The sequence below is a fragment of the Cetorhinus maximus genome, chromosome 19, assembly GCF_964194155.1.
Source record: "Cetorhinus maximus chromosome 19, sCetMax3.hap1.1, whole genome shotgun sequence".
NCBI classification, from domain to species: Eukaryota; Metazoa; Chordata; class Chondrichthyes; order Lamniformes; family Cetorhinidae; genus Cetorhinus; species Cetorhinus maximus.
In genome coordinates, this window is record NC_135897.1 from 93,591,285 (window position 1) to 93,604,218 (window position 12,934).

Sequence of the window (12,934 nt, forward strand, 5' to 3'; positions counted from 1 at the left end):
GAAACTATCCCCCTGACTATACTGTGCCCTACTACCAGTACATTCCTATTAACTCCCCCGGCTTGGGTGGCTTCTGAGCCGTGGTGCCATAGTCAATTCAATTATCCACCCTGCAGCTACCACTTCCGCCCTTACAGGATGCAAGAACGTCGAACCTGTTGAACAATTGCAGAGGCTAAGGCTCCTCCTCGGTGTTCCTACTGGGTTCCCAAACCTTCCTCACTCACAATCACATCTCCTGTTCCTTACTACTTACCAAATCAGAAGGCCCTATCATAAGGGAGTGATTGCCTGCTGGAATAAAGTGTCTGGGTAACCTCTCCCCCCTCCCCACCCCCCCCACCCCACCACCCCCCACCCCCACCCCCACCCCAACCACCCATGAATCAAATATCTGCAGCACAGCTTCCAGCTCAACGAATCTGAGCCGAAGCTCCTCAAGCTGCAAAAATTTAGTACAGATATGTTTGCTCTGGATTACATTGCGTCCAGTAGCACCTACATCCTGAAGTCGGAACACATCAGCTACCCTCCATCTTTATTTTATATGTTAACTTAGTTACTTTTCTTAATTGAGTTACAATTAATAAGAACTGCTGTTCCCAATAACCTCTATTACTGCTAGTAAACCTTGCTACAACGAATACAATCTGACAATTAGTAATAGATTAAATTTGACGATAAATGAGCAGAATACTCACCAACCAATAGTTTACCTGCCTTTCTGTGATTTCACGCCTTGATTTCTCTCAGAACATGGCAGCTCCTCTCTGGAGCCACAGACTGGATATAATACATCTTCTATGTGCTACTGACTGGCTCTGGGTCCAATTTTCACCTACTCTTCTAGGTGAGGCTGAATGTTTCCAGTGCCTGCATCCACTATGTTATTTGCTATTTAAATGCCTAAGGAAGATATTTAGAGCCAGCCTCTCCAACTACCCTCTGTTTGGATTGGAGGGTGGCGAATGTAATACCACTATTTAAAAAATGAGGGAGGTGAATGGCCAGGGAGTTAAAGACCAGTTAGCCTAACATTAGTGGTAGGGAAATGCTATAGCCTATTATAAAGAAACTGATATCAGGGTACTTAGAAAATATCAATGGTATTAGTCAAATTCAACATGCTTTTATGAAAGGGATATTATGTTTGACAAACCTACTGGAGATTTTTGAGGATGTAACTAACAGGATAGATATGCGAGAACGAGTGGCTGTGGCATATTTGGATTTTCAGAAAGCTTTTGATATGGCCCAAATAAGAGGCTAGAGTCCAAAACTAAAGCACATAGAATTGGGGTAATATATTGGCATGGATTGAGAATTGGTTATCAGACAGGTAAAAGAGAATAGGAATAAATTGGTCTTATTTGGAATGGCAGGCAGCGACTCTTCAGATACTACAAGGATCAGTATTTGGACCCTAAGTATTCACCATATATATCAATGATTTGGATGAGGGAACCAAATGTAATGTTTCCAAGTTTACTGGTGACACAAGACTAGGTGTGAATGTGAGCGGTGAGGAGGATGTTAAGAGGCTTCAAGGCGATTTAGACAAGTTGAGCTAGTGGGGAAATACATGACAGATGCGGTATAACGTGGATACATGTGAAGCTATACACTTTGCTAGGAAAAGCAGAATGGCAGAGTATTATTTAAATGGTGATGGGTTGAGAAATGTTGATGTACAAAGGGACCTGGGTGTAATTGTACACCAATCACTGAAAGCAGGCATGTAGCTGCAGCAACCAGTTAAGCAGGCAAACGGTTTGCTGCGTTCATTGCGAGAGGATTTGAGTACAGGAGCAAGGATGTATTACTACAGCTACACAGGGCCTTGTTGAGACCACACCTGGAGTATTATGTGCACTTTTGGTCTCCTTACCTAAGAAAGGATATACTTGCCAGAGAGGGAGTGCAGTAAAGTTTCACCAGACTGATTCCTGGGATGACAATATTGTTATATGAGGAGAGATTGGGCCGACTAGGCCTGCATTCACTAAAGTTTAGAAGAATGAGAAGGAATTTCATTGAAACGTCTAAATTCTGACAGGGCCGGGCAGGCTGGATGCAGGGATGATGTTTGCTCTGGCTGGTTGGGTTGTTATGATGTTGCAGTTGATGTGTGCCAGGAGAATCCAATCCACAAGGGAAACTTGATCACATGGTCATAACTGGTTTGCAATTTATATGTTATTTCAAGATACATGCCCTGAATTCAGAAGTAATAAGACCACCACAAATTTTAGATAACTAAATCAAATATTTATTAACAAAATAAAAGTTTTCAAGCACTTACACAGGTCTACAGATTACTACTATAATAACTTCTATAACCCTTAAATAACCTGGCTTCCATTTACACCCCCATTAAGGCAACAGTAATAAAACAAATAGATTTAAACAGATGCAGGCAAAGTTACACAATACCATAGACAGTAGAATTCAAAGTGAGTTTTCTTAGCTTCAGGTCCTGTAGCCAGCAACTTGATACTCAGATGGTGGAGGTTTTTCACATTAGTGTTAGTTGTTAGAATACCTTCTGCCATGAGGTTATTAATGTATATAATATTATTGGATTTTTAAAAAATACGGGTTTAGCCTGTGAGCATGTCTTAATTGGATTAAAGCCAGGTAGTCTGGCTGCTTTGATGTGTACTAGTTTTAAAATGTAAACAGAGAAGCAGAGGTACATTTGCATTTTGTTGAATGGAGCATTCAAGAAGGGAAGTGCAAACCGGCACCCAGCTAACAGAGACCAAGCAATGTTTATATTACTAATAAAATTAGCACTATGAAAGGGGATTTATTGTTAGAAGAGGTGGGGTTCTTAGGGGCTGGTGATACAATGAGAAGTCACATTCAATGAGATGTGCTAGGTATAACAGTGTGTGCAGGGCGGAGGCAATGTGAGATCAAAGTCTGTAAGCCTACAGCTGTGTCTGCAAAGATCGCTTCTCGGCCTTTTGGGGTCAGCTGTGGCTCAGTTCATAGCACCCTCGCCTTTGAATCAGAGGGTTGTGGGTTCACGTCCCACTCCCAGAAAACCAAGAACTGTGATTGTACTCGAAAGAGTTGCAATCTGTGACTGTTGATAACTCAAAAGAGTTTAAATGTTATTTGGAGGTGTCAGCTGTGGCTCAGTTCATAGCACCCTCGCCTTTGAATCAGAGGGTTGTGGGTTCATGTCCCACTCCCGGAAACCAAGAACTGTGATTGTACTCGAAAGAGTTGCAATCTGTGACTGTTGATAACTCAAAAGCTTCTCGGCCTTTTGGGCGGGAGGTGTCAGCTGTGGCTCAGTTCATAGCACCCTCGCCTTTGAATCAGAGGGTTGTGGGTTCATGTCCCACTCCCGGAAACCAAGAAACTGTGATTGTACTCGAAAGAAGTTGCAATCTGTGACTGTTGATAACTCGCTTCTCGGCCTTTTGGGGCTGAAATAGCTCAGTTAGGAGAGCGTTAGACTGAAGATTTAAAGGTCCCTGGTTCAATCCCGGGTTTCGGCAACAAATTGCGCTTCTCGGCCTTTTGGCTAAGATCAAGTGTTGCAGGGGCGACACCATGGTCCTGCCAAAGCAAGGTCGGGATGGAAGGGCTATAACCAATCGCAATCGAAATCCATACCGTGGGTTACCTATCACCGTCCGAGTCACGGTGAACCACAGCGAAGGAGGATTACCTATGGATCGGGGCTTCTTCACCAGGAGGATCCTGTTGAAGGCGTGCGGCTTCCAAGCTCCGGAGATCTTCACCCTGCATGACTCCCGCAAAGGTGGTTATTTTGACGTGACGTTCAAGCGGGTGGCAGACTGCGTCCAGCTCCTGAGGGTGTTCGAGGAGAAGAGAGACCTGCCGGAGATGAAGATCCTGACGGCGGAGCCGCACTTTTCTCTGCCGTTGCAACGGGAACGTGTGGTGATGGTGCATGTGTACAACCCCTTCGTCCCTGTCGCCGACGTGGTCACCTTCCTCACCAGGTACTTCGATAAGGTGGTGAGCGGCACCGAGATTCGAGACGACTTGGGGATCTGGACAGGCAATCGCCTGTTTAAGGTCACGCTAAAGACCGATGGTAAGGGAGCCATTTTCCACCCTCCTTCCAGTTTCGCTATCGGGGGAAACCGTGGCTACCTGGTCTACGCTGGGCAACCCAAGCATTGTCGCTCATGCGGCAAGGCTGGTCATGTGGCGGCCAACTGCAGCGCCTCCCTCTGCAAGATCTGCAAACAGGAAGGGCACCAGACAAAAGACTGCAAACAGGCCAAGTGCTGCAACCTGTGTGGCGAGGCAGGTCACCTCTACAGGACCTGCCACAAACGCTGCCGTACTTACGCACAGGCAGCCAAAGCCGACCAGGGGGAAGCAGAAGAAATGTTTCGTGTCACTCCAACCACCAAGGCCCCCAGGGAGCTCAACGGGACAAAGGAGGACACAGAGAGAGACAAGGTGGAGAAAGAGATTGAGGCAACAGAGAGCCAATCAGCGGCACCACCCCCTGTACCTCCCAGTCCTCAGGACAGCGAATCAATGGAGGAGGAGGCAGCAGTGGAAAAGCAGCAGGGGGAGTGGCGGACGGTGAAGAACAAGAAAAGTAAAAAGGAGCGAAGAAGAAGCAAAGGCATTTCCCAGAGAAGCGGCAAGAGGCGTCTCCCATCCGACACGGATGACAAGGGCAGCAGCTCTTCGGATGATGAAGTGCCAGGGCGGCACCGACAGAAGAGGCGGCAAAGCTCCAGGGCGTTGGAGGACGAGACACCCGAGCTCCAGAAAATTGGAGACAACAAGGAGACCAGCGCACCCCAACTTTGCCTGCAACCTGAGGAGGCCAGTGCACCACAGCCCCTGGAATCTGGGAGCAGTGAGGCAATCATCGCACCCCAGCTCCAGGAAGCCGGGAACAGCAACACCCCAGAGGGGGTGAGTTTTGGAGAAGCTTCTCCAGCATAGGTCATCTCAAAACCCGCTCTCTACGTGAACCTCCAGATGCCACCGGAGCAGAACACGGCCAAGGAGATCTACCTCAGCCCATCCAAAGTGAAGGAATTTGAGCTCACTACGGGTATGAAGGAGCAGACTAAATGTCTGGGACTCTCAGAGACAGTGGGTTTGGTAGGAGAATAAATGCTTTAAAATGGGTTTAAAGATTGTATCCATAAATGTGCGTAGCATTAAATCTACTACGCGATGTGTTGCGACCTTGGACTACCTAGCCAAGGTCAAAGTTGACCTGTTGTTTCTGCAGGAGTGTGCGATACCGCACCTCAGCTCCTACAGGCAATGGTCACGATGGTGGTCCCATGGGCCATCGATCTGGTCGGGCGGAAACGACTCTCGTTCCTCCGGCCTGGGTATTCTGCTGCGGGGAGGCAACTTCACCGTTTCCGAGGTCAAGGAGGTGGTGGGCGGGCGACTCCTCGTAGCAGACGTAATGTACAAGAACGCTCCACTCCGGTTAATTAACGTGTATGGCCCGGCACAAGGGGCTGTGCGGCTGGAGGTTTTTCAGCAGCTCCCACTGCTGCTGGCGACCACCAGGCCGGTCATTCTGGGCGGTGACTTCAACTGCATCATCGATGCGGCTGGACGATCCGGCAGGGCCGGCAGCAGATTGGACGCTACGTCCAGATCCCTGATGGAAACAGTTAAGGATGCCAAGCTGCACGACGTCTTCAGCAACCCTGCAGACGGAGCGCAGCGTAGATACACCTGGTCGCGGCCAGACGGGTCCATTCATTCCAGGATAGACTTGCTGTTTGTGCCCCGTGCATTCACAGTCAGATCCACCGAGGTCAAGCCGGTGTTCTTCTCTGACCACTGCCTCCTACTGGCGGACTGCCACTTGGAGAAGGACCTGAGGGTGGGCAGGGGGGCATGGAAGCTAAATGTGCAACTGCTGACCCCAGAGAACATTGAGGAGCTCAAGAGGGATTACAAAGGTTGGAGAACCGTGAAACCCCTCTTTGAGTCCCTGACACACTGGTGGGAAGCGATCAAGGGAAGCATCAAGAGGTTTTTCATCCTCAAAGGCACCCAGAAAGCTAGAAAGGAACAGAGGGAAATGTCCCGACTCCAGAAAAAGATGCAGAATCTGCTCCGGCTGCAGTCGATGGGGGTCGATGTCAAGGAGGAGCTCCAAGAGGTGAAGGGCCAGCAAGCCTCGCACTTTGCCTCGGAGGCCTCCAAGATCATCTTCCGTTCCAGAGTCCGCTCCGTGGAGCAGGATGAGACGTGCTCACGTTTCTTCTTCCAAAAGGTACACAGAGAGCGCTCTGTGATCAGCAGCCTGAAGGAAGAAGACGGCTCAGTAAAGTCATCACGGTCCGACATTCTGAGGATCAGCAAATCCTTTTATGCCGGATTGTATGACGTGAAGCCCACGGACAGCACGGCCTCCCAGTCCTTCCTGTCCTCTATCACGGAGGTCTTAGACCACAGTACGCGGGAGAGCCTGGACAAACCGCTAACTCCTGATGAACTGACTAAGGCCCTTGAGTCCTTGGAGAAGAGTAAAACTCCCGGAAGCGACGGCTTGCCGGCGGAGTTGTATTCGGCTCTGTGGGACTTGATCGGCCCAGACCTGCTAGGAGTGTACGAGAGTATGCTCCTGGCCGGTAGTATGTCAGAATCCATGAGGAAAGGCATCATCACCCTCATCTACAAGCACAAGGGGGAAAGGGAGGAAATTAGAAATTGGCGACCCATTTCACTGTTGAATGTGGACTATAAGATTCTGTCCAAGGTCATCGCCAATCGGGTCAAATCCGCTCTGGAATTGGTGATTCACCCTGACCAGACCTGCTCTGTGCCAGGCAGGAAGATCTCTGACAGCCTGGCGCTGCTCAGGGATACGATTGCCTATGTACAGGACAGGGGTGTGGATACTTGCCTCATCAGCTTGGATCAGGAGAAGACCTTTGACAGAATATCGCACACCTACATGGGGGATGTGCTCTCCAAAATGGGGTTTGGGGAGGGAATTCGAAATTGGATCCAACTGCTCTACACTAACATCAGTAGCGCAGTCTCAATCAATGGGTGGGAAACAGATAGCTTTCCGATTAAATCTGGAGTCAGGCAGGGCTGTCCTCTCTCGCCTGTCCTTTTCGTGTGTTGCATAGAAGCCTTTGCCGAGTCCATCAGGAAGGATCCGGGCATAAGAGGAGTGACGATCCCAGGCAGTGGAGGCACTCAGGTAAAAGCCTCCCTGTACATGGACGACGTCGCCGTCTTCTGCTCGGATCCGCTGTCGGTGCGCAGACTGATGCACGTCTGCGACCAGTTCGAACTGGCCTCGGGAGCCAAGGTAAATCGTGGGAAGAGCGAGGCCATGTTCTTTGGGAACTGGGCTGACCGATCCTTTGTCCCCTTCACTGTCAGGGCTGACGGCCTGAAGGTGCTGGGGATATGGTTCGGAGGGACCGGGGCATGCGTTAGAAACTGGAAGGAGCGAGTGGCTATGGTGAAAAGGAAACTGGGCATGTGGGAGCGACGCTCCCTCTCCATTGCGGGAAAGAACCTGGTCATCAGGTGTGAGGTACTCTCGCTGTTGCTGTACGTGGCGCAGGTCTGGCCCATTCCAGACTCCTGCGCGACGGCGATCACTCGAGCCATCTTCCGCTTTATCTGGAGGTCGAAAATGGATCGTGTCTGCAGGGACGCGATGTACAAGCCTCTAGATAAAGGGGGAAAAAACGTGCCCAACATCGCCCTCATACTGATGGCCACCTTTGTGTGTGGCTGCATCAAGCGGTGCGTAGACCCTCAGTACGCAAACACCAAGTATCACTACGTGCTGAGGTTCTACCTGTCCCCGGTGTTGCGAAGGATGGGTCTGGCCACGCTGCCGCGGAACGCTCCAAGTAGTTGGACCGTGCCGTACCACCTGTCCCTGGTGGAAAAATTTATGCAGAAAAACACCTTTGACCACAAGTCCATCAGGCAGTGGTCAGCACGTAACGTCCTAGAGGCCCTGAGGGAAAAGGAGAGGGTGGACCCTGTGGGATGGTTCCCCGAGCGGACTGTCAAAGTCATTTGGCAGAATGCCTCATCGCCAGAACTTTCCAACAAGCACCAAGACGTAGCTTGGCTAGTGGTGAGAAAGGCCCTCCCCGTCAGATCCTTCCTACACGCCAGGAGGCTCACCCCCTCTGCACGTTGCCCTCGAGGTGGCTGTGGTGGGGAAGAGACCGTTGTTCACCTCCTTGTGGATTGTGCCTTTGCAAAGAAAGTCTAGAGAGAGATGCAGTGGTTGCTGTCGAGGTTCATCCCGAGCAGTTCTGTGACACAGGACTCTGTGCTCTACGGGCTGTTCCCAGGGACACACACCGAGACAAACATCAACTGCAGCTGGAGGATCATCAACTCGGTGAAAGACACGCTTTGGTCTGCCCGAAACTTGTTGGTCTTCCAGCACAAAGAGTTGTCCCCGACCGATTGTTGCGGACTGGCACAATCCAAAGTCCAGGACTACGTGCTGAGGGACGCACTAAAGCTTGGGGCAGCTGCCGCAAAGGCGCAATGGGGAAGGGTCGCTGTCTAAGACCTTTCTACCACAGCGCACCGAGAGACTGGGAACTGTTTAGAGCCCCTCGGGCTGTACAGATCAAAATGAAAGGCTGTAAATGATTGTAATACTGTTTGTACTGATGCACCTGGTGATACATTTTGTAAAAGTTTAACCTGGATTGTACCCTTGTAATGTTGTTTTTGAAATGGTTTGGAATGTGATTGAAGATATTTTATGAATAAAGTATATTTTTACAAAAAAAAACAAGGTGAAAGGGATCTCATTTTGAATTTGGAAGGTGGAAATGCTTTGTCTATTGTTTGCTTAAAGCCTAGGCATTACCGTTGCCTTTGCGGAGATTAGTTTGGGAATTTGTTACAAATTATGATAGTAGTAATCTGTAGCCATGTATCTATGTTTAACTTGCATAAATTAATAAATGCCTCATGTAATTTGACTTAAAAAAAACCTCTCAAGAACCGGCGGCCTGAGTCCTGAATTTAGAGTTGCATCTCAAACATACCACTTAAAATATGGATTATGATAGTTGTTTAACGTCCCCCATTGAGATTTTTTAAATAGTTCAGCTTTACCAATTTCTGTGCCAAAACAATTTGGGGCACTAGCGGGATAAAAATATTTTTAATTCCTTGATTGGTTTGGAATTGGTGGAGCCTCAAGGTTACAAGTACGATAAAAGCTTTGGATTCAGGAGTTGGTGAGCTTTTTCTAAGTGATGAGACTGCAAGATGGCTTTGGCAGTTGCAAAGACTTGTCTGGGAGTAGAAGATGTAACTCAGATTGGGTTGGAAAAAATAACCAAAAACTAGTTGTCAGAGTTGGTAGATAAATTAAAATTGGGGTTACTTGAGGGGCTAGGAAATCAAATATAATTAAAAGTATAGCAAAGCATCTACAGTTGGAAATGAAACCTGACGCTAGTGAATCATAGATGGAGGTAGTGAGACTTCAGTTACAAATGACGATGCTTGAATTTGAACAAGCAAAGGAACTGAAAAAGTTTTAAATAGAAGCAAAGGACAGAGAAATGCCTTTTATAAGGGAATTAGAAATTTAGAAGATAGAGAAAGAGGAAAGAGAAGTAGAGAGACAGAGAATTAAAATTGAAAATGTTGGCAGTTAAAAAGAGACGTCAATAGGTGAGGGGGGAGTCATCTCCAGAGTACAATACAATGGGGAGATGTTTAAATTTGTACAAGCTCTTCCAAAGTTTGAGGAAAAATATATTGAAGCATTCTTTATTTCATTTGCGAAGCTAGCTGAACAGATGAAATGGCCACAGGAAAAGTGGACGTTATTATTACAGTCTACGTTAGTTGGTAGGGCGTGTAAGGTATATGCTTCGCTATCAGGAGAAATGTTGGTGATTTATGCTGTGGTGAAAAGGGCTATTTTTTGAGTGCATTTGAGCTGCTTCCTGAAGCATACAGGCAGTAATTTAGGAATATGAGAAAGCAGCCTGGGCAAACTTATATTGAGTTTGATAGAGTAAAACAAAGTGATTTTGATCGGTGGATACGGGCATTAAAAATAGAAGCAACGTATGCAGCTCTTAGGGAAATAAGTATTTTGGAAGAATTTAAAGATTCAATCCCTTCAGTAATGAGAACTCATGTGGAGGAACAGAGGGTTGATTCTATAAGACAAGCAGCTGGTGATTATGAGTTAGTTCTTAGAGCTAAACTTTTCTTTCGTCACCCCTTCAAATTGGAAAAGGATAAAAAATGGTAATGTGAAAGGTAGATATGTAGTCAGGGAAGAGAAGGAGTAGCTGGAAGTTCCCAGGAAGTTTTTTCTTTGAATAAAAAGGAAGACGCTGAAGGTATAAGTGACATCGAAAATTGAGATATTTTCATTGTAATAAAGTAGGGCACGCAAAGTAAGTATGTTCAAGGTTGCAACAAAAAACTCCGTTAAAATTGTTAGTGTAAAGAAAAGCCCTGGAAGAAAAAGTGCTTTGGGTTCTGAGGCTCAGGCACAGAAAAAAATCAATGGTAAGTGTAAAGGTGAGACCGGGAGATCAGAGATAGGTGAAGAAGAGGGATTGTGTTCAAAGTTTACTCAACCAGAATTCTGAGGAGAAGGTTGCAGAAATGTTTACAGATTTTGTATGTGAAAGGAACGTCTTTCCGTGTGTACAGAGTGGAGTAGGTAAAGACGTTAAAATTTTATGGGATGGGGCTAACCAATCCTTAATGTTGTGGGATAGTGATATTTGTTGTTCAAAGGGAATATTGCAGGAGCAGGTAATAATAAATGGGGTTTATGGAGATGCTAATTCCATTCCGTTGTGGAAAGTAAATTTAAAGAGCAAATGGAAGACTGGTGAAGTTATAGTTGGAGCGGTGGAAAAATTGCACATTGCAGATGTTCAATTTTTCCTGGGCAATATCTGTGGTTCACAAATGTGGGTGATGCATATGGTTGTTGAGCAGCCTGTAGAAGTGTTTTCAACAGAGTCATTACAGAAGGAACATCCTGGATTGTTTCCTGATTGTGTTGTAATGAGATCAAAGGCTCATGGGGAAGAACAAGAAAAACAAGATAAGCAGGCAGTTCAAAGGCAAGAAGAAGGTGTCGAAATCTAATTAGCTGGCACTGTGTTTGATAACATTGTTCAGGAGGAAGAAATACAGGACAGTTCAGGTGAAGTGTTTAACTCAAAGAGGTTAGTGGAGTTACAGAAAAAATAATTTACAATTAAAACACATATCAGAAAGCTTATTCAGGAACAGAAGCAAAATGCATTCCAGGATGCTATTATCTTCGAGGAAATATTTTAATGAGAAAGTGGAGGCCGGATTACGTCTCAGCAAATGAAAGCTGGAGAGAGGTACATCAGATTGTCATCCCATAGGGTACAGAAATTAGATTCTGAGGATTGCTCATGAAATTCCAATGGGAGACATTTAGGAATTACGAGAACACTGGAAAGGATAGAAAGGCATTTTTTTGGACATGATTTCATGGAGATGTAGTCAAATTCTGTAGCAGCTGTTATACATGTCAAAGAACAGGAAAACCACATGCAGTGATTAAGCCGGTGCCTTTAATCCCAATACCAGCATTTGAAAAACTTTTTACCACAATGATTAATTGTGTAGGACTCCTCCCTCAGACTAAAAGTGGAAATCATTATTTACTGACAATATTGGATGTGTCTAATAGACGTGTCTAATAAGCTTCCTGAAGCGATATCTTTAAGAAATATTTCAACTAAGAAGATTGTGGAGGAGTTAATTAAAGTTTTTACAAGATATGGTTTACCTAAAGAAATAGAACCAGATGAGGGGTCAAATTTCATGTCACAGCTGATTAAGGACGTAATGAACAGTTTGGGGATAAAACAGTTTAAGTCAACAGCTTATCATCCAGAGTCACAACGAGGTTTGGAAAAATGACATCAAATGTTAAAAACTATGATAAGAGCATACGGTCATGATTATACACAGGATTGTGCTACAGGAATTCCATTTTTGTTATTTGCTATTAGAGCCACTCCTAATGCATCGACTGGTTTTAACCATTTTCAACTAGCTTATGGTCATGAGGTAAATGGACCACTGAATTTGATTCATGAGAAATTGGTGGGCCAAATTCAGAAACCATTTTCCTGGATTGCATATCAAATTTCAGGGATGAACAGAGTTTGTGAGTCGGCTAGGGAACATTTAAAGATATAACAGCAAATTAGGAAAGTGAAGGCAGCTAAAAAGCTAAAACTCACAGTTTTGTGTCTTGAGAGGAAGTGCTCTTTTTTCTACCGTATTAGGTGATTCATTAAATGAAAGGTTTAGTGCTCCTTATAGGATGGAAAAGAAATTGAGTGAAGTAAACTATTTAACAAATACTCCAGTTATAAGGAATAAGCAGAGGATGTGTCATATAAGCGTGCTTAAAAAGTACTTTGACAGGGAAGAGGAACAAAAAGAGGTATTAGATGGTGGATGGTGAGAAAGAGGTAGAAGTGCAGTACTCTGAAATTGATTTTCCTCTAATCAAATTAGATAATGAGGGGGCGCTTGAAATTTTAAATAAAATATTGAGTTACCTTGCAAGCAAGTGTTAAAGTGATTTGGAAAAACTGCAGTCACACAAACCTAGTTGTAGAAATAGGTTGGGAAGCAAACATTTAGTTTTACATGATGTATGTATTGAAATATCATCTTCAATAATGCAACATCCTTATAGATTAAATCCAGCAAAGTTATCAGAAGTAGAAAAAGCAATTGATTTCATGCTTCAAAATGTTATCATTGAGTCTCGTTGCAGTAACTGGAGTTCGCCTATTGTACTGAAACCGGATAGAACACAAATACTGTGTGTGGACTATTGAAAGGCGAATGCGGTGACAAAAGTGGATTCATGTCCCATACCACAGTTGTAAGTTTGCATTGAGAA

The 12,934-nt window shown here is 45.6% G+C and overlaps 1 non-coding gene across 1 annotated transcript; it reads left to right on the forward strand.

Annotated features, from left to right (window-relative positions):
- Positions 1 to 3,439: 3,439 nt before the first annotated feature.
- trnaf-gaa (transfer RNA phenylalanine (anticodon GAA)) lies at positions 3,440 to 3,512 on the forward strand. The gene has a single exon. It is a non-coding gene; the product is annotated as a tRNA-Phe (tRNA).
- Positions 3,513 to 12,934: the final 9,422 nt, after the last annotated feature.